Source organism: Ursus maritimus, unplaced genomic scaffold, assembly GCF_017311325.1.
Source record: "Ursus maritimus isolate PB19 unplaced genomic scaffold, ASM1731132v1 scaffold_19, whole genome shotgun sequence".
In the NCBI taxonomy this organism is placed as follows: domain Eukaryota; kingdom Metazoa; phylum Chordata; class Mammalia; order Carnivora; family Ursidae; genus Ursus; species Ursus maritimus.
In genome coordinates this window covers 4,440,341-4,462,982 of record NW_024424341.1, presented here as the reverse complement: position 1 = coordinate 4,462,982, position 22,642 = coordinate 4,440,341, and the positions used below count along the sequence as shown (strand labels likewise).

Sequence of the window (22,642 nt, the reverse complement as noted above, 5' to 3'; positions counted from 1 at the left end):
TGTTTACCAAGAGAGGCTGACAACACATGGGCAGTTCACATGTCAGCCTATGACAGCCTAAAAACAAGCCTCAGATTTGTTTTCTAGCAGCCCAAAATTGCAACTCTGAGACTTATTCCCTGCAGCAGCGGCAGTAAGTCCCACCAACGCACTGAGATAGTGGGCATCTGCACGTGGTGCTCAAGGCCACAGTTTAGGACTGCCTTGGGTCACCCAAATGGTGTGACATAGACAAGACATTCAAGAAATCCATTCTGCATAGTATCTATACTGAAGCATTAAGTTCCACATAGGAGAGATACAACCACCTGATTTCTACAATGCAGAAATGTATCATATTGATAGAACATGGCAACCCAAACTAGTTGAAGCCAAAAGAGAATTTATGGGGCTGGACTTGGCTGCAACTCAGTCCAGAGCACTCCCAGGTTACCTGATGCACAGGCAGCTGCATGTGCTAAGCTAATGGCAGCAAGTTCACCAGCTGAACAAAAGTTATGGAGTTAACTCCTGGTTCTAACTGATCCGGACTGAATGATATGCTCATCTGGAACCAATTGTCAGGGCCAGAGGGACTCAATGTGCTGACTGGGTGATCCCAGGATGGCCTGACCTTTGCTGAATGCACATGGGCTAAAAATGAAGAACAGTCACCTTATTCCTGGGGGGTGGTTGGGGGGGGAATGCATGCTGGGAGGCACAAACGACTAGTGTTCCTACAAGAATTACTTCAAGGCATCAGCTCTGGGCGGGACTGGTCCAGGAATGGAAAATGGACACAAAGAGCCATGGCCTATGTGTGCATCTCTGATGGAATGTAACCCTACATAGTGTGTACGAGAAGGAGAGAGAGAGTAAGCCACAAGCTGGGAAAATGAAAACCTCATTCGAGAAGCACTGCATCTTTCAGATGGTGCAACAGGTATGCTTAGAAAACAGTGTTCATTAGCTTCTCCTTGACCTTTGAGCTTGCTGCCCCTTCAATTTTCCTTCAAATGAACCCATAATTCCATCTCAAGAATTGACTGGAACTAATTCCTTCATTAAATAAGCTTCATTTGGGGGCTGACTACCTTGAGTCCTGGAAGAAAACACATCTTACTTTTGCGGAGACCAATCTAGGTCAGCAGTGCAAAAGCTTCTTTTTGAGAGAGGTGAACCACCAGCCCTTGGATGAAGGGCTGAGGAAGCTTTTGCACTGAAGGTGCAAAGTGGAGAAAAGAGAGCAATGGCATAAGAGCCAGTTGAGAGGGCAAGCAGAGTGCACACACACCTGCTGCTTGTCTCACTGCCCAGCCGGGAAAATTCTTTGAAACAGAGGCGTGTCTGTGATCACAAGCAGGCACGAGCAGTATTTCCAGAGCAGACGCAGAGCCACCACTGTTGCCTGTAGCCTGAGGCAGGGGTTCGCTCCAGTGGTCCCCGAAGAGCCTGTCAGTTTGTTCAGGAGTGAGAACAGACACAGGGACATTTGGGACCTTTGTTCTCCACTTGTGGGTCCCTTTGCTAGCAGCAGACAACCCTGGTAGCCAGCCTCCAAAATGGTCCCCAGTGATCCCTGTCTTCTGGTATTGTTTCTCCCACATTGAGGAGCAGTGGACATGATGGTGTCTCTGGAGGGTAGATCATAAAAGATACCGTAGCTCTCACTTGCTTTCTCACTGACTCTGGGAGAAGCCAGCTACTATTTTGTGAAGATGCTCAAACAGCCCAGTGGAAAGACACACACAGCAAGGAATCAAGGTCCTCTGACCACATCCATGTGGACAAGCCATTCTTGGGAGCAGACCCTCCGGCCCAAGTCAGTCCTTCAACGGACTGATGTCTGGACTGCAAGATGAGGAACTCAGTGAAGCCAGAAGTCCTCAGTTAACCCACTCCCAAATTCCTGACCCACAGAAACTGAGGTAATAAATATTCTCACAAGAGTCAGTTTTGGGGTTATCTGTTATGCAGTAAAATAAATATTATAGCTCCACTTCCAGATGCAGGCAAACAAGTCTTGTCTCCTGGTTATCTGTCTAATATTTGCAGGACTTGCTCTCACTCAGTGCCATGATCCCATCCTTCTGGACAGAATCTTCCAGAGGGCAGGGACCAGGTTGTCATTAATGTCCACTTCCTATGCTCCTAATTTCCCCCCACATACTATAAATGCTCAATACACATTTCCCAGATTAACTTGAATTTCTGTCTTCTGTAGGGGAGAAAACTTGTGAACACAGAAGTGTTTCCTTCTCCCAGAAATTACCTTCCATAATTCAAAATGAGAAAATGCAGCTCTTTAATTAACAGAAAACATCTAAACCCAGACCTCAACAAAGTTGGTATATTGTAGAGGCTGCTTCTCGCGGAGATTATAGCTACTTGCAAAGGAGTCCACAGGTCAATACAATTTCAGAGAATTGTGTCCAGCAGGCGACCTCCATGTCCGAGAGAGGACCTCACTGCAGCACAGATCAGCGGCATGTGTCTGCTTGGCCAGCACCATCCCTGGTGAGTCACAGCATCAAAGAGCCCACCCACTGGGGAGGACTTAACGTGTGCCCAATACCATCTTGTCACTCTGCCAAGGGGTCCAACACAGAGCCCCATCCCCGGGGGTAGGAGGGCTTTCAGTTGGCTAGGGCAGGAAACGTGCCCATGGAAAGATGAACCACACCCACATCTGAATTTGCCTAGGATCCAGCAGAGTGGCAATGACGGTAGGTGGTCTTCAGAAACCAAGGAGGGGCTCTTCACTCTGGAAAGTGTGCCACGCCCTGTGCTCCTTGTCAAGGAATGCATGGTCTTACATAGAAAGCTTGCCAGGGAGGGCCTGCTAACCCAGCCCAGAGACAGTGCACTCAGGCTGAGCCCTAAAGGATGAGCAAGAAGCATCTGGGGGGAAGAAAGCATCACGAACAAGCAGCCTCATGAGGCAGGGAGAAGAGCAGCTTGTCATGACTGAGCATGTGATGTGAGGCAGGGGTGAGGACAGATACGGTGGGACATGGGTTGTGGAGATGTTGGGAGACAGTTCTTCATGGAACTGTCACATTTCTGCATATCTCATGAGCAAAGGCACTGGTGGCCTTTTTTCTGGACTATCTTTTCAAGGATGTTTGTACAGTGAACTGCCTTGAAAGAGATTTGCTCTCCCTCTGGAGTGAAAGGCAGGTATGCTGACTCCCCACTACAAAAAGTTCAGGAGGCCCTAGGATTCCTCTCCTGTGAAAGCTGAGTTGAACCAGTACAGGAAAATGCTGATTATGGGCCACCATTACTGCTGTGAGAACGGAGTCCTTGGCCTCTGACCCAGGACTCGTGTGTGTTCTACCAGCATCCATGAAACTGGCAGACCAACTTGTGAACGGGAAAATAGGGTACAGTTCCTGACAGGGGGCCCCTGAATTCCAGGTTCTATACTGCCAGTTCTTGAGAAGCAAAATTACATATGTCTTTAGCCATCAAGGAATGCTATTGGGAGCATAGCAGGGTGTTCAGATACAGGGCCATTTATTGGGTTGTTTTGTGTTTTTCTCAAGACATACAGAAATCTCTTAAGGACAAAGTTAAATTCTTCTGATCTTTTTTTCTTAGCAGGAGTTAAGTAAGAGGCAACAGGGTAGAAGGGGGAGGATACCTGGAGCATCCCACCAAAATTAGAAAAGTTCCCGAGACTGTGAGTCCACTGAAGTCACCAGGACTGCTGCCTGGAGGAGGTAACCAAACTTGTCCACCACCTGTAACAAAAACCTACTGACACAGATCATCAGACCCCTCTACAGATACAGCAGTCTCAACCTCCCTGGGCATTGTTTAGTCTGCCCAGGCTGCCAGAACAATAAAATCCCACAGACTGGGCGACTTACACAACTGAAATTTATCTTCTCACAGTCTGGAGGCTGGAAGTCCAACTTCAGGGGGCCAGCATTGAGGTTTCTGGGGAGAACCCTCCTCCCTGCTTGAAGATGGCTGCCTTTGCACTGTGTCATCACATGGTAGAAAGAGAGGGAGCAAGCTCTCTGGTGTCCCTTCTTATAAAGCACTAATCCCATCATGAGAGCCCCATCCTTCTGACCTCACCCAAACCTGATTACTTCCCAAAAGTGCCATTTCTAAATACCATGACACTGGGGATTATAGCTTCCACATACGAATTTTGGGTGGGGGGGAACACAATTTAGCCCATAGCAGACAGTCCGGAGTCTTGACCCCCAAGAGCTCCCAATACACACAACACCCACTAATTTATGATACAACACTCAGGGACCACTCAAGTCCTCAAGCCAAGAGAAACTTGAACACCAACTAGTCCAGCCTCTTGCCACTGAGTGAGGAATAGCAACAGTATCTAGAGTAGGTGGCTGGTTAAATTAAAAAATTTTTTAGAGGGGCGCCTGGGTGGCACAGCGATTAAGCGTCTACCTTCGGCTCAGGGCGTGATCCCGGCGTTATGGGATCGAGCCCCACATCAGGCTCCTCTGCTATGAGCCTGCTTCTTCCTCTCCCACTCCCCCTGCTCGTGTTCCCTCTCTCGCTGGCTGTCTCTATCTCTGTCAAATAAATAAATAAAATCTTTAAAAAAAATTTTTTTTTAGAATCTCAAGGAAGCAGGTATCCTCCTTATTCCCCTCAACAACCCAATGTACCCTGATGGTCAAATTGGTCAAATCATCTGACAATATTCTCCGGATTTCATTTAAACCTAATTTCTTGACCTTTGGTTCCATTAAAATGGCACTTGGTTATTCTAACAATAATTTTTGCTGAAAACCACCCGAATTGCTTTTAACTCAAATGGACAGTTGCAAAACGGAAATGTTAAGGTGCCCCAAGCCCAAGAATCATAAAACATTCTGCATTACAATTCAATGTCAGGCGAGTGCCATTAGGATGTCACAGGTAAAGAGATTTCACAGGTAAGGAATCTCTCCTGTTCAGTGCCTGAGAATCCAGACTAGACTAGAGTCTCTGACTCAACTGGGCCTTCCTCCTGTGGCGGCTCCTTCTCTCCTGCATCGCCTCGTCCATCACAGGCCAATGCAGTCACTCTGCAGCAGATGCTCTTGGATTCTAGACTGCCAGAACCCGGGAGCCAATGCTTCTCTGATCTATTTCCCGGCCAGCTGTCCAAAAACTCTGCACCTTGTCTCACACCATATGCATTTCTCATGAAGGTAACAATACTCAGGCCCGCCTTCAGAAGACCAACACACACACAAAAGTCATTTAAAAAGGCAATATCTTACACTCTGACTCTAGAAGCCTTCGCTGGTGGATGATTTCTGGCTTTCTCTGCATTTCACACAGTGAATTGTCATCCCTCAACATAAAGTTTTCCCCCAATGATAACAAGACATGGGGTTTAGGAAAGAAAATGTATGCTGGAGGGGAAGGAGGGGGAGGCTCATATCCGCAGTACGAGGAGCAGGGGCTGCTCCGAGCTCGGTCATTTTTCCTTCTCAGAAAGGATACCCAGGGAGCATCAGGTAGTATTCGTGTTAGAGAACTGGGACAGCTCTAAACCCCATCTACCAGGTACAACTTCCCATTTTGTTAGAGGTTAGGAAAATCAAATTTCCTGGTTGCCTTTTGAGGGTGTGGCTGTCCTGGATCTCATCCAGTAACACATCACACAGCTTTATCCCTTCCAGTTAGCGCCCGATGCAGGAACTGATGTACTAAAAATCCACTTCATTGATCTTCATCTGAGAATATGGTTAGCAAGGTATAACTTCTTCTGATCAATGCTACTGATCAATTACCTAATGAAAGAAAAATAAAGGAGGGGCCTCCTTGGCATCAGAATGAATGTATATACGTCCAAAGCAGCACACCTATAACTAACTCAGGACTGATTCTCTGTTCAGGACTCTGCATTAATAACAGATAACTTCCATGCACAATGAAAGATGTGTGCTCTGTGTTTCAAGGAAAGCATGTGTGTCTCCAAGAGGGAGGGGAAATCACCTCCTAAGGCAATCAGCCTCTGGGCAAACGGAACTCAGTGCCTGGCATAGCTAGGTGAAGCAAAGTAGCTCAATTTACAGAAGAGGGGGCACAGGAGGGCTCCTCACACCTGCCCCTCCAGTGGTCTTTGCATACAGCTTTATCAAGGTCCTCAGTGGAAGGAAGGCCAGGAAATAATAAAGAAGGAAAACATACTACTTCTCCTCAGTTATAGCCAACCAAGGTAAGTCAAGCTCTCAGGCCTGTGCCCCGTCAGATGAAATTCTAAGTCCAGGTTTTCATTGTGGAGGCAAAAGGGTGACATGAGCCAAGTCACTTTTTATCTCCTCCCTTGTCCCCACCCCTCATCCCCACCCTGACTCCTTAGACCAGGCTCAACTGCCAGGTGAAGGGTTCACTGTCACATGGCAGAGTTTCTTTACTACCCTCAAGTAGTGTTTATATTTCAAAATAAACCTCTGGAGAAAGCAATGCTCCCCCTGAAGGAATGACTCGCCATTGGCATTCCAAGCACCCTGGTTCCTGGAGCAGGAGCATGCCTGTTACTATGGGGTGGGGGTGGGGGACAGGGGTGCTTTATGGTGCCCCTGGATTCACACAGCTCAGGAAGTAACCTCTTCTGCCTGAGCATGAGCCAGCCCTCTCCGTGCCTCTCAGTGGACTGCAGACAGGCAGTCCCTCATGCGTCCCTTCACAGATGCTCTATGCATGTCCGTGGGGCTCCCGCGCTGCGGGTCCCAGGATTCCCACAGGCAGCCTGGAATAACAAGGGGCAGCACCCCATTCTCCTGCCCTCGCCACCTTCCATCTGCCCTCCACAAGCACTTGCTGTCCCTTGATAAGGAGGAGGGAAAACTACAATCAAGTGCTTCCTAACCCAGATGTCACGAATAAATGTCACCAGTTAGTGTCCAACGTCAAAATAAATAATAAATAAATAAATAAATAAATAAATAAATAAATAAATCTATCTTAATCTGCAGTTTTGCTAAATAGCTTCAGCTCCCTTTGTCTTGATTTCTACCTCCATGTACACAGAAAAGGACACTTGTCTCATGAAATTCATGAGCTCATGTCTATATATCACTGGCCCATGTTGTATTATTTACTCTGTGGGTAGGAGTGTCTCTCTCCATGGTAATAACAAGGTCACTGGGCAGAAAATCATTTCACAGTAAAAGGAAAAAGGGCACTTCCAAAAGCAAACAAAGCCCACCACAGCGGAGATTCCCTCACCTCCTCTCAGCAGCCCCGTCCAGAACCCGCTGCAACCTACCCGCGATCCAGCCAGCGGAACCGCTCCTCCCCTCTCCCTCCACCTCACTGATGCACCACCAATTTCTGAATGTCAGCCACAATCACGCCTCCTCCCCAGGGTCTCATCGTTCCTCTCTTCTTTTAACCTCCATCTTGTTTAAACCACTTAACTCGGTCATCATCCATTCTGGCAGGGAAAGCGTAAATCAAAATCAAGTTCCATTGTTTAGAGAGAAATAACCCCATCTCCTGGATGGTCGTGGGTTTAGTACCCAGGGCTGCAATTCTTTGAAGTGGATGGTAAACTGGGGTTTTGACAGGCTGGGAGGAAAATAACTCCAAGACTCTGGGGGAGGCCGCCAGCCACCGATTCAATCCTTGTGTTAGGCTGCCATCTTGTGACATACTGGGATATGCAGCTGAGGACCCAAGGCGGCATTTATGTCTAACATTGTAAAACCTTCCCCCTCCCCAAAATGTAAACCAATAGATAATAAATGCCAGTATAACCTCTCTTAGCCTAAATGGCTGAATATTAAAGTCAGTTCTTCTTCAGGCATCAAGGAGCCTCATTATATAGGAAAACAGATTACACAGCGGACTCAAACTTTGTCAGAAATCTAAAGTGTGTCCTGACATTGGCCCCTCAGACCACCTCCCCTCTCATGGTCTCCTCACCACCCAACCCTGTGTCAGATGGGCTGGGCCTTCTTCTTGGCTATGAGCCAGGTGTGTGGGCTTCCCTCATGGCCATTAGTGCTCCAAAAGCAAAGACCAACAGGGCGTCCAGGAGTGTGCTAGAGATGGATCTGCCATCAACACCCTCAGAGCTCCCGGGTGTCCCCACTGAGTCCAGGGGACCATGTCAAATAGAGGAGCCCCTTCAAGCTCACAAAGAGGGCTGCTGTCCCCAGCCAGGCCCTGAGTGCTCTGCAGGCCAGCACCTGGGATAAAGTGGACCCGGTCCTCTCTGTTACTTCACTGACAAGCGGGAACAGACCCTCATTAACGAGGTCTGACTTGGCTACTGCGAATACAGAAAATGACTGGGAGTCCAGCCTAGCCCTGGAGCTACTCTCCAGCTGGCAAGCTGCACATCCCAGCTCTCCAGATGCCTCAGGCTCTGGGACGCGGCCCTCGGGGCCCGGAGCTCACAGAGAACCTTTCCCAGGATATGACCCCTCTCCAGTAGGGCAGTGGAGGCCTCAGGCGGGCGGCTAAGAGTCCCCAGGGCACCTCTCATTTAATAAGCAAGACACAGGGGCCCAGAGAGTGCTCAGCGAATAAATATCTGTTTATCAGATGATTAAAAAGGAAAGTGTGTGTGGTCTGGGGATATAGTCTCAGTAGTTATAAAAAGGTTAACTTTGCACATGTAGGCTGCTGCCATCACAGGAAACACTGAAAGCATTTTTCAGCTATAGAATTTCTCTGCTGAAATTCCTCCCTTTTTACCCATTTTGTCCCTCTTTTCCTCTAAGTGATTTGATGTACTTACAATAGTAGTTTTTATTGAAGTATACTTGACATACAATATGATACTAGTTTCAGGTGTACAATATGTGACTCGACAATTCCATACGTCACAAAATGCTCACTGTGATAAGCGCAGTCACCATCTTTACCATACAAAATTATTACATTATTGGTTATATTTCCTACTCTGTACTTTCCATCCTCGTGACTTATTCATTTTATAACTGGAAGTTTGTAACTCTTAATTCCTTCACCTATTTTGCCCATCCCCTCACATCCCCTTCCCTCTGGCAACCACCAGTTTGTTCTCTGTATTTAAGAGTCTAATTCTGGGGGCGCCTGGGTGGCACAGCGGTTAAGCGTCTGCCTTTGGCTCAGGGTGTGATCCCGGTGTTATGGGATCGAGCCCCACATCAGGCTCCTCTGCTGTGAGCCTGCTTCTTCCTCTCCCACTCCCCCTGACTGTGTTCCCTCTCTCGCCGGCTGTCTCTATCTCTGTCAAATAAATAAATAAAATCTTTAAAAAAAAAAAAAGAGTCTAATTCTGGGTTTTTTTTTCTTTGTTTGCTTTGTTTTTTAGATTCTACACATAAGTGAAATCCTACCATATTTGTCTTTTTCTGTTTGATTTTTTTCACTCACCCTTGTACCCTCTGGATCCATACGTGTTGTTCAGAACGATAAGACTTCACCGTGTTTTACAGCTGAGTAGTACTCCATTGTAGACACAGTTGATCCTTGAACAACACAGATTTGAACTTCATGAGTTCATTTATATATGGATTTTTTAATAAATACAATAGAATATCATAAATGTATTTTCTATTCCTTAATTTTTTTTATTTCTTATGTTCAATTAGCCAACACATAGTACATCATTAGTTTCAGATGTAGTGTTCAACACTTCATTACTTGCATATAACACCCAGTGCTCACCACATCACGTGCCCTCCTTACTACCCATCACCCGGTTACCCCATCTCCCACCCCCTCCCTTCTGTAACACTCAGTTTGTTTCCTGGAGTCCAGAGTCTCTCATGGTTTGTCTCCCTCTCTGATTTACTCGCATTCAGTTTTACCGCCCTTCCCCTGTGGTCCTCTGCACTATTCCTTATGTTCCACAGATGAGTGAAACCATATGATAACTGTCTTTCTCTGCTCGATTTATTTCACAAGCATAATACCCTCCAGTTCCATCCAGTCAATGTAAATGGTAGCTATTCATCCTTTCTGGTGGCTGAGTAATATTCCATTGTATGTATGAACCACATCTTCTTTATCCAGTCATCTTTTGAAGGATCTCCACTGCTTCCACAGTTTGGCTATTGTGGACATTGCTGCTATGAATATTGGGGTGCATGTGTCCCTTCTTTTCAGTACATCTGTATCCTTGGGGTAAATACCTAGCACTGCAATTGCTGGGGTGTAGGGTAGCTCTATTTTTTTAACATATTGAGGAACCTCCATACTGTTTTCCAGAGTGGCTATACCAGTTTGCATTCCCACCACCAACAGTGTAAGAGGGATCCCCTTTCTCCACATCCTCACCAACATTTGTTGTTTCCTGCCTTGTTAAGTTTAGCCATTCTAACTGGTGTGAGGTGGTATCTCATTGTGGTTTTGATTTGCATTTCCCTGATGGCAAGTAATATGGAGCATTTTGTCATGTGTTTGTTGGCCCCTTGTCTGTCTTCATTGGAAAAGCGTCTGTTCATGTCTTCTGCCCATTTCTTGACTTGATTATTTGTTCTTTTGGTGTTGAGTTTGAGAAGTTCTTTATAGATTTTGGGCACTAGCCCTTTATCTGGTAAGACATTTGAAAATATTTTCTCTCATTCTGTCAATTGTCTTTTGATTTTGTTGACTGTTTCCTCTGCTGTGCAAATCTTTTTATCTGGATGAAGTTCCAATAGTTCTTTTTTGCTTTTGTTTCCCTTGCCTTTAGAGACGTGTATAGCAAGAAGTTACTGAGGCCGAGGTTAAAGAGGTTGCTTCCTGTGTTCTCCTCTAGGATTTTGATGGATTCCTGTCTCACATTTAGGGCTTTCATTCACCTTGGGTTTATCTCTGTGTATGGTGTAAGAGAATGGCCGAGTTTCACTCTTCTGCATGTGGCTGTCCAACTTTCCCAGCACCAATTATTGAAGAGACTGTCTTTTTTCCATTGGATATTCTTTTCTGCTTCACCAAAGATTAATTGACCATAGAGTTGAAGGTCCATTTCTGGAGTCGCTACTGTGTTCCATTGATCTATGTGTCTGTTTTGGTGCCATACCATGTTGTCTTGATGATCACAGCTTTGTAATAGAGCTTGAACTCAGGCATTGTGATGCCACCAGCTTTGGTTTTCTTTTTCAACATTCCCCTGGTGATTTGGGGTCTTTTCTGGCTCCATACAAATTTTAGGATGGTTTGTTCCAGCTCTGTGAAAAATGTTGGTGGTATTTTGATGGGGATTGCATCAAATGTGTAGACTGCTCTGGACAGCACAGACATTTTAACAATGTTTACTTTTCCAATCCATGAGCATCGAATATTTTTCCATTTCTTTGTGTCTCCCTCAATTTATTTCATAATTGTTCTGTAGTTTCTGGAGTACAGATCCTTTACCACTTTGATTAGGTTTATTCCTACATATCTTATGGTTTTTGGTGCAATTATAAATGGGATCAATTCCTTGATTTCTCTTTCTTTAGTCACATTGTTTATGCATAGAAATGCGACTGATTTCTCTGCATTGATTTTGTATCCTGCCATGTTGCTGAATTGCTGTATGAGTTCTAGCAGTTTGGGGGTGGAGTCCTTTGGGTTTTCCACATAAAGTATCATGTCATCTGTGAGGAGAAAGAGTTTGACTTCATCTTTGCCAATTTGAATGCCTTTTATTTCTTTTTGTTGTCTGATTGCTGATGCTAGGACTTCTAGTACTATGTTGAACTATAGTGGTGAGAGTGGCATTCTGTCATGTTCCTGACCTTAAGGAAAAGCTCTAAGTTTTTCCCATTGAGAATGTTATTCATGGTGGGCTATTCATAAATATGGCTTTTATGATATTGAGGTATGTTCCCTCTAACCCTATACTTTGAAGAGTTTTTATCAAGAAAAGATAATGTATTTTGTTAAATGCTTTTTCTGCACCGAGAGGATCATATTGTTCTTGTTTTTTCTTATATTAATGTGCTCTATCACACTGATTGATTGTGAATGTTGAACCACTTTTGCATCCCAGGAATAAATCCCACTTGGGTCTAGTGAATAATCCTTTTAATGTACCGTTTGTTCTTATTGGCTAGGATCTTGGTGACTATTTTGGCAGCCATGTTCATCAGGAATATTGGTGTGTAATTCTCCTTTTTCATGGGGTCTTTGGTTTTGGGATCAAGGTAATGCTGGCCTCATAGAATGAGTTTGGACATTTTTCTTCCACTTCTATTTTTTGAAACAGCTTCAGTAAAACAGTATTATTTCTCTTTTAAATGTTTGGTAGAATTCCCCTGTGAAGCCATCTGGCCCTGGACTTGCTTTTTAGGGAGTTTTTGATTACTGCTTCAATTTCCTTGCCATTTATTCATCTGTTCAGATTTTCTACCTCTTCTTGTTTCAATCTTGGTAGTTTATAAATTCCCAGGAATGCATCCATTTCTTCCAGATTGCCTAATCTGTTGGCATACAGTTACTGATAATATGTTCTTACAATTGTCTGTATTTCCTTGGTATTGGTCGTGCTCTCTCTCTTTTTCATTCATGATTTTATTATTAATTTGGGTCCTTTCTGTTTTCTCTTGGATAAGTATGGCCAGATGTTTATCAATCTTATTCTTTCAAAGAACCAGCTTCTCGTTTCATTGATCTGTTCTACTGTTTCTTTGATTGGATTCTATTCCATTGATTTCTGCTCTAATCATTATTTCTCTTCTCCTGCTTGGTTTAGGCTTTATTTGCTACTCTTTCTCCAGGTCCTTTAGGTGTAAAATTAGTTTGTGTATTTGTGATTTTTCTATTTTTTTGAGAGAGGCTTGGATTGCTATGTACTTCCCTTTTAGGATGGCCTTTGCTGTATCCCATATGTTTTGGACTGATGTGTTTTCATTCTCATTAGTTTGCATGGATTGTTTACATTCTTCTTTAATTTCCTGGATGACCCATTCATTCTTTAGCAGGATGTTCTTTAACCTCCAAGTGTTCAAGTTCCTTCCAAATTTCTTCTTGTGATTGAGTTCTCGTTTCAAAGCATTGTGGTCTGAAAACATGCAGGGAATAATCTCAATCTTTTGTTATCGGTTGAGACCTGATTTGTGACCCAGTACGTGATCTATTCTGGAGAAAGTTCCATGTGCACTTGAGAAGAATGGGTATCCTGTTGATTTAGGATGGAATATTCTTTATATATCTGTGAAGTCCATCTGGTTCAATGTGTCATTCAAAGCCCTTGTTTCTTTGTTGATCTACTTAAATGACATGTCCATTGCTGTGAGTGGGGTGTTAAAGTCCCCTGCTATCGTTTTATTATTGTCAATATGTTTCTTTACTTTGGTTATTAATTGGTTTATATAATTGGTTGTTCCCACATTGGGGGCATAGATATTTACAATTGTTAGGTCTTCTTGTTGGATAGACCCTTTAAGTATAATATAGTGTCCCTCTACATCTCTCACTACAGTCTTTTGTTTAAAATCAAATTTGTCTGATGTGAGGATTGCTACCCCAGCTTTCTTTTGTGTGGTAAATTGTTCTCCACCCCCCCCCCCACTTTTCAGTCTGGAGGTGTTTTCAGTTCTAAAATAAGTCTCCTGTAGATGGCATATGGATGGCTCTTGCTTTTTTATCCAATCTGATATCCTGTCTTTTGGTTGAAGCATTCAGCCCATTTACATTCAAAGGAACTATTGAAAGATATGAATTTGTTGTCATTGTATTGCCTGTAAAGTCCCTGTTTCTGTAGATTGTCTCTGTTACTGTCTGGTCTATGTTACTCTTGGTGTCTCTCTTTGCTTACAGAATCCCCCTTAATATTTCTTGCAGGGCTGGCTTGGTGGTCACATATTCTTTCAGTTTCTGTCTATCCTGGAACTTCTTTATCTCTCCTTCTGTTCTGAATGACAGCCTTGCTGGATAAAGTATTCTTGGCTGCATGTTTTCATTTAGTACCCTGAATATATCTTGCCAGCCCTTTCTGGCCTGCTAGGTTTCTGTGGATAGGTCTGATGTTATTCTGATGTTCCTCCCTCTGTACGTGAGGAATCTCCCCTCCCTGGCTGCTTTCAGGATAGCTTTTTTGGCTCTAAGATTTCCAAGCTTCACTATTATATGTCTGGTGTTGATCTGTTTTTACTGATTTTGGGAAGGGTCCTCTCTGCCTCTTGGACATGAATGCTGGTTTCCTTTGGAAGTTCTCAGCCATGATTTGCTCAAATATACCTTCTAGACCCCTCTCTCTCTACCCGACCCCTCTGGGATTCTGCTAATTCTGACATTGTTTCATTTGAAGGCACATTAAATTTTCAAAGCTTTTCTTCATGGGCTATTAGTTGTCTTTCTCTCTTTTCTTCAACTTCCTTCCTTTCCGTCAGTCTGTCCTCTAGGTCACTTAGTCTCTCTTCCACCTCTATGACCCTGTTAGAGCATTCAATTTAGACTGCATCTCATTCATAGCATTTTAAATTTGACCTGTTTGGATCTCATTTCTGCCCTTAAAGATTCCATGTTGTCATTTATACTTTTTCAAAGCCTAGCTATTAACATTATAATTGCTTCCTGAACTCTGTCTCTGACATCCTATTTATATCCATATTGATTAGCTCTATGGCAGAAGAACATTGCCTCTGGTTATTTCCTTTGCTGTGAGTTCCACCTTCTAGTCATTCTGACCAGGAAAGGATGGGTGAGCTAAAGAACAGAGTCCAACTTAAGCAAATGCACCCTAAAAAATCTAAAGTGGTTGGAAGCCACCACAGAAAAGTGAACAGAGCCAAAATGAAACAAAACAATAAAAAAAAGGGGGGGTGGGAGAGAGACTATAATCTCACAGGGTGGAGAAAGCAGAGTGATCCACTCATTCCTGACTGAATTTTGCTCTGTGTGTTAGAAAACACTACATCCCAAAGTTGTGAAGAAACCAAAACCAAAAGTGAAAAAAGTACTAGAATGAGGCATAAATCTATAAAATGTAGATGTGAAAAAATGAAAGTTAAAAAGTGACTTAAAAACAAAAGTTGGTAAAATAAGAATCTAGTTGAAATGGGAAAAAGGTTAAAAAAAAAACAGAAAAATAAATCAATGGAAAATTTTAGACTGATGGATAAACAAGTTTTGAGGAAACACCTGGAGCTCAATATACTATTTAACCCTGGTGCTGGAGTTTTACACTCTTGTGGGATCCATAAGCTTGTCATTCAGGTGAATTCTTCCAGTCTGTCTCTCGGGGAAGGGCCTGCTGTTCTGCTTCTCAGGCGTCTTTGCATGGGTTGAGTTGCCCCACCACTTGTCAGGCGGATGGGCTCAATGTGAGCTGGTTGTCTGTGTGGCGTTTGTTTCCTTTGCGACTTTCCATGCCTCTTCAGAGGGTCAAAGCAAAAATAGCCATGCCTGAATCACTGGCCCAGAGCCACAAGATCCTGGTTCCCCCTCTTCAATAAACCCCCTGGGTCAAACCGTCTCCACTTCTGAGTGCACCAAACTCTGCAAGCTCCTGCAGTTCATGCCCACTGCAATCCTCACAGGGGGATTCCCAGGGACCCTAGGCGTTAGTCGCTTTGTGCCTTTCCAACTGTGAATGGTTGTGGGCTCATGTATGCACACTGCTCTGCTGCTCCCAGTCACAGATGGGTGCTGCCCTACTGTCCTTTCTGGGGCCATCACCGCCCTGTGAGCTGTTGCCCAGTCATGGACACAGCTGTTTCGTCCCTCCCAGGAGATGGTAAATGGCCCACATGTCCCAGTCCTTCTCAGGGTGTGCAGGCAAAGAGTGGTCTCTCTACCATCCTGGCTTGCGGTTTATGGTGACCAGAGCTGAGAATCCTTCCTGGGCTTGCTGACCATAACCAGTTTCCTCACTCTACTGCCTGGGCACTCTTATCAGTTCAGGCACTCCTGTTCTGTGTCTCCTGGGATCCTGAGACCACAATAACCCAGCTAGAATTCTACCCTTTTCATCCCCAGAGCCCCTTTCAGAAAGGGATATCTCTCACTGGAGCAGATTACTAAGGGTCCAGATTTTGCACTCCAATGTTGTATCACTTTCCAGAGGCCAGCTTATGGAGGCTCCCTTTCCCTTCCATTTATCTTCTGATATTTCCCCACAGATTCACAACTCCCCACCTCCTACCTTGCAAAAAGCTGTCATTTTTCTGCTTATAGCATTCCAGATATGTTTTCAGACATCTCAAGCTGAATTCATGGGTATTCAGAATGGTTTGATATCCAGCTAAATTCAAGGGAACAGATGAAATGAGGTTCCCTACTCATCTGCCATCCTGCACCCCCCCCCCTCGCCGAGCTTGTCTTTTTATCCATTCAGTCACCTTATGTCTTTAGATTGGAGCCTCTAGTCCATTTAATTATTGATTGGCATGTACTTATTACCATTTTGTTAATTGTTTTATAGTTGTTTTGGAGTTCTTTGTTGTTCTTCTCTTACTCTTTCCTTTGTGGTTTGATGACTTTCTTTAGTGTTAAGTTGGGATTCCTTTCCTTTCTTTTTTTGCTTATCTATTATTGGTTTTGGTTTTTACCATGGGGTTCAAACAGAACATGCTAAGTATATATCAGCCTATATTAAGCTGATATTCACTTAAGTTCAAACACATTCTAAAAGCACTACATTTTTATCCCCCACCCCTCCACTGTTTGTTATATTTTACATCTTTTTGTGTGTGTGAATTACTTTATTTTTTTTAGAAATAATTGATTTTACTATTTTGTCTTTTAACCTTCATACCAGCTTTATGATTGATCTACTACCTTTACTCTATGTTTGCTTTTACCAATGAAGTTTATTTCCTTTCATAATGTTCTTATTTCTACATATGGCCTTTCCTTTCCTATGTAAAGAAGTCCCTTTAACATTTCTTGTAAGACTGGTTTAGTGGTTAAACCTCTTTTAAAGTCTGTCTAGGAAACTCTCTCTTTTAATTCTGAATGATAACCTTATTGGGTAGAGTATTCCTGGTTGCAGGTTTTTTCCTATCAGCCCTTTGAATATATCCTGCCACTGCTTTATGGATGGCCTACAAAGTTTCTGCTGAAAAATAGCTGAAAGCCTTATGGGGTTTCCCTTGCACATAACTGTTTGCTTTCCTCTTGCTGCTTTTAAGACTATCGCTGTATCATTAATTTTGTCATTTTAATTACTATGTGTCAAGGTGCAGTCCTCGGGTTCATTCTGCTTGAAGCTCTCTGGGATTCCTGGACGTAGATATTTGTTTCATTCCCCAGGTTAGGGAAGTTTTCAGCAATTACTTCCTCAAGTAAGTTTTCTGTCCCTTTCTCTCTCTCTTCTTCTGGGACCCCTCTAATGTGAACGTTAGTAAGCCTGATGTTGTCCCAGGGTCCCCTAACTTAACCTCACTTCTTAAAATTATTTTTTCTTTTTGCTGTTCAGCTTGGGTGCTCTACCCTGTTTTCCAGGTCACTGATCCATTCTTTCCAACCCCATTCTACTATTGATTCCCTTTAGTTTATTTTTCCTTTATTTTATTATTTTAAGATTGTTTATTTATTGAGAGAGGGAGTGCACACACAAGCGGGGGAGGGAGAGGAAGAAGCAGACTCCCTGTTGAGCATGGAGCCACACATGGGGCTTGATCCCTAGACCTTGAGTGACCTGAACTGAAGGCAGACACTTAACTGACTGAGCCGCCCAGGTGCCCTCCCTCTAATATATTTTTCACTTCAGTTACTGTATTCTGTAACTCTGATTGATTTTATTTTATATTGTCTCTCTCTTTGTTGAAGTCCTCACTGAGTTCATCCACTCTTCTCTCAAGTCTGGTGAGATCACTGTGACCATTATTTTGAACTTAGTATCAGGTAGATTGCTTATCTCTGTATCATTTAGTTCTTTTTCTGAAGTTTTATCTTATTCTTTCATTTGGAGCATATTCCTCTGTCTCCTTGTTTTGGTTGACTGTGTTTGTTTCTGTGAATTAAGCAGAACAGCTAACTCTACTAGTTTTGAAGGAGTAGCCATGTGTAGGAATGTCCCCTGTGTAAATTGCATGTACCTGGCAACACTGGCTGACTGGCTGGAGATGGAACAGGAAGGAGCTGGAGGTCTCAGGGTACTTCGTCCAGGGTCTCCCTGGTGAGATGGCTGGGGCTGAGGTAGGCATGGACCAAAAAGTTACAGGGGCTCTACACCAGAGCCACCCAGGCAGGACAGCTGGAGATGGGGGCGAGCATAGGTCAGGTACTCCTGTGATCCTCCATAGGGCCACACTGGCAGAACATCTGGAGCTAGTATGTGGGCTGGTAGGAGTTCCAAGGTACTCCATACTGGAGCCACCTTGGCAGGACAGCTGAAACTCGAGTAAGCATGGCCCAGGTGGTCCTGGGATGCTCCAGGTTGGCACCACCCTGGCAGTATGACTAGAGCTGGGGTGGTCACAGGCTGGAACACTCCACGCAGGGGGTCCACTGATGGGACCATTGCAGCTGAAACAGGCATGGGCCAGTGGGTGCTCCAGGCCAGAGCCACCCTGGTGGGATGGCTGGAGCTGGGGAGGGCATGGGCAGTCAGGCCGTGGAGGAATGGCTGGAGCCAGTGTGGGCTAGGAGCCAAGGTTCACTGAGGTGGTGGGCCAGCAGGAATGCCTGGGCCCTGCTCCCATCTGTGCTACCAAGACATAGAGGAAACATCAACAATGGTGCTTGCCAGTGCCTCTGACCTCAGAGAGAGTTCCAGAAGTTCCCCCCCAAAATTGGACCTTCTAGTGTTAGTAAATGGGCTTCCTTATAGTCTAGCTGTCCTTTAAATCACTGTTTTTTGTTTTCTGTTCCTTTGCCGTAGATCAGACAAAACTGCACCTGGGTCCCTCAGTGCTGTCTCTCCCTATCACAGTTCATAGTATCAGGAGTGGGGTCCCCAACATTATCACGTCTCCATTTCTCCTGCCACTTTCTATGTGGTCCCTCTATCCTTCGTCATGCAGCAACTGTTCCATCAGCTATCAGGTGCTTCTTCAGGAAGAATTTTTCTACATGTAGGTATAGATCCAGTGTGTGCATGGGAAAAGGTGAGTTCAGGATCGTCCCATGCTGCCACCTAGGACTCCTCCTCCTGTAATAGCGTTGTAAAAGTTTTGAAGTATTATAAAAGTATTTTAAGTATTGTCTTCCAATTCAAACATCTGGGTCATCTATGGTTCTATTCTGGTGACATTTCTTCTCCTGATTACGGGTGACAGTTCCTGCTTCTTTGCATGTCAGAGACACTGCTTTTCAAATTTTAAGCTGCATGTGGTGTATTAAAGAACAGAGACTGAAGGAAACTAAGAGGTAGACCCATCTCTCAGAAAGGTCACACCTTTTCCTGTCAGGCAGCTATGCTGAAGGCCTGACCTCTTCACTAAACTGGATTTTTAAACAGTTTCAGGTCCCCTTCTGGCTTCAAATATCTTGAAAGGGAAGTCTGTCCCGAACCTCCAGCAGGGCTTTGGGACTCAAATAGCACAAAACCCAGGTCTCTTTGCTTTCTGGTCTTACCCCAATTTCAGTTTGGGGTGATTTTATATCAGCCCCTTTCTCCCACCCACTTTCCCATATTTTGGCCCAGAATGGACACATATATATGTTAACACATAGCTCTTAGGCTGCTTCCCCAACACTGAGCACAGATCAGAACAGGTGAGGGGAAGTGTGAGCTGCACGCACACATGCTCCATGAAGCCTGCAGTGATTTCCCTGCAAATCCTTCAAAAGACTCAGCAATGACCCCTTAAATCCAGTGAAGGACATCTCTTAGGACCCCAACGAGCCTCCTCTTCATTCAGATATTCCATCATGAAAAACATAACTGAGTTTCCTCAGTGGGTTCAGCTGAGAAGGAAACTTCTTCAGGGAACTGGAAGAATCTATAATGTTGCATTTTAGACATCTGGGGTCAAGTTAACCTTGAAGAGTGACTTTTGGATTTTGAAAGACTGACAAACCTGGATTTCAGAAACTGATATTTGGCCACACATGCTAAGTGCTGTAGTCCCTGCTGCTTGGAGTTCTAAATGGTTGGCCTTAAACTGACTTAGAGCACAGTACTGTCTCTTGACCAGAGGGGCTGGTATGCCTTCCTCCTGTGAGCATCGCTCTTTGATTCTCGTAGCCAGAACACCCAATCGCCCAGCAGGAAAGGGCTTGTCTGGCAGGAATGTCCAGTGTTAGGACGGGAACCTTATTGCCTACTCTCCTCACACTCTGTCACACGGGGAGTCTCCTACAGCACTATTAAGCCTGAGGAATGACTGCTGGTGCCACTGTGTCCACATCCCCCACCACCACCACTCCCAGCTCCCTTGTCAGTCAATGACACATTTGGACCAGCATACAGATCAAGGGGCGAGAGACGTTTTTAATCTTGAGCCTCAGGGACTGTGCCCGTTTTATGAGACTGCAGATAATGACGGCTGTCCTGTCCAACTGTGTCGTCTGTGCCAGGCTCTGCTTTAACAGAGGCATCAGCTCACTCTACGCCATATTTGTGTATTTATTTATAAGGCACGTCCTAACTTTCATAGAAATGCATAATCTTTTGAGCTTAAATATGAAACTTTTGTGTACTCAACCTAACAGCCTGAATGTCTTAAAGCAGCAATCAACAGAAACCTGTCTGAAGAGAGCAAAATATGAACTGTAGAACTTAAAAACATATGGGTGTTCACTGTAGAATTCTTACCATTTTTCTGCACTTTTGAAGCCTTTCACAAGTTGTTCAGGCTGAAGGGGATGATCATTTGCAATGATGCTCTCAAACTTTGACTTCCTATGGAACTTTCACAAAGCCACTAGTGGGAAAACACATATGTAGCCATGTTTGAAAGCTTATCATTTATAGATATAAAAAAAAATAAGAAAGTCTCATTTTCTCTGAACAAAATTTAGAAAATAGACAAAAGGAAGAATCTCTCATAAGCTCACTTATGCAGCCATTAAAAACTTCCTCTATATTAGTCTGTCTTTTCAATCCTTTGTGTGTATACATTGAGCTTTGTGTTAATATTTTAAACCTTTTAAAAATTTATAATTTTTAAAACATTATAACCTTTTAAAAAATTGTAACCTTTTGTTATAATATAAACTATAATTTGTTTAATGGCTGTATGGTGCTCTATCATATTAAGTTCTATAATGTACCATACTATAGTTGCCAAAACTACTCACAAAATCATCTGGGAACTTTTTTTTTTTAATATAGATTCTTAAGACACACATACTAAAGAAGAATCTCCAGGGATGCTAAAGAATCTGAATTTTTTAAGCTTACCCTTTGACTGCAATGCAACTTAATTTAATTAATTTAGTTAATTTGCACACACTTTATTTAATCCACTATTGTTGAATATAGAGTGGTTTCCAAGTTTTTACTATTATAAACAACAATCACAATAATACTGATATTTGTAAGGACAGGTGCCACTCTGCATATACAGACAATTGTTTCCTGAGGATAATAAAGTGATTTATTTTTTAAAAAATGATGTAGTGATCAGGGAATTACAAAGTAACTGCAGTTCTCAGTGTTCACCCCACCACAAGCAGGGAACTCCATGGAAGACTGGCAGTCATCCGAGCAGACTTGGCTACTTCAGAAGGGGTCAACTGGGAGACAGACAGTCCTAGCAACCCTAAAAAAAAGAAGCTCTCAAAGACAGAGGTCTGCCTTCTCCCTTGTCACCATAATTACAAAGGTCCTGCTCAAAAGGGCCCCCTTGAGACTGTATCACTGAAATTGGCTCTTACTATCTTCTGCTGTCTCATGTTGCTATTTTTAAATTCACATTGGTAGTTCACATGGTATGGATCCCCAAGAGCAGTTTCTCAAGCTTAATCCCATAGACTCCTAACTATTCTCAGGCATCTTCAAGCGCAATACATTTCAATGTTGTAATTCCACTTTGATGGTAATATACATACATTCACGTTCACCAGGACAAGCCACATTATAGCCACTGAATTACAGGGCCTGCAGTCCTATGTTTATGATCAAAATGGCACAAGGTCACCACCCAAAAACAAATCAATGTTTCCCGAACTAGGATCTGTGTACATAAAACCTCAGGGCTCCTAGAGAATTCCTGTTCCTTTAAAAGGACTCTATACCTCACTGGAAATTGAGACCCACTGACTTAAAGTGGAGGGGCTGTACTGCTCTCCTGAACCGCACTCCTCAGAAATAAAGGCTGCACAGTGCTGAACACCAGGCCACTTCTGAGAGGTCTGCACCAGGCCTTCCAGCCACAATTCTTGGACCCTTCCCTAGAACAATGAGCATCAATTCCTTGCCTTTTAACTGACTGACAGAAACTAACATTCTGGGTCTCAAGAAAACGTTCAGACTATCAGGCCCAATCCACTCACAGCTGATGGGAAAAGGGAGGCCCGGCGATGGGAAATGCCATAAGCGAGGTCAAAATTAGAGCCTAAACCTTCTATCCCAACGTCAGTGCCCTGGCCAATCTGTAGATAAGGCTGACTGGAGACCCCCACGTACCTCATTCCCACCATCCGCGACCCCTTTCTGCCCCCCCCTTGATACCCAAGGTCCCCGTGGTCCTCCTCAGGTCCGCTCGCCCCGCTCTACTCCAGCTCTTCACAAGCAGTCCACACGCCCTAACCGCAACCCCACGGTTTCTGGCCTTCCTGGCGTCTATAGTACACGCAAGCTGAGAAAGCCCCACCACGCAGAGACACCCGCAAGTCGAGCAACACCTCCGCGGGTGTAGCAAAGCCGCCGTCCAGGCGCATG

The 22,642-nt window shown here is 44.1% G+C and overlaps 1 long non-coding RNA gene across 4 annotated transcripts in view; it reads right to left on the bottom strand.

Annotated features, from left to right (window-relative positions):
• LOC103673824 overlaps nucleotides 1–22,623 on the bottom strand; it is a 53,042-nt gene extending 30,419 nt beyond the window's left edge. For 2 of the 4 annotated variants that reach the window (XR_005835573.1, XR_571478.2), the window contains exons 1-3: nucleotides 22,388–22,623; nucleotides 20,573–20,681; nucleotides 9,331–9,425 (exon numbers count right to left, since the gene is read on the bottom strand). This is a non-coding gene — a long non-coding RNA (uncharacterized LOC103673824). Of the gene's footprint in view, nucleotides 1–9,330; nucleotides 9,426–20,572; nucleotides 20,682–21,394 lie in introns of all 4 variants that reach the window. The other 2 variants (XR_571479.2, XR_571477.2) reach the window with 2 other exon arrangements.
• Nucleotides 22,624–22,642: the final 19 nt, after the last annotated feature.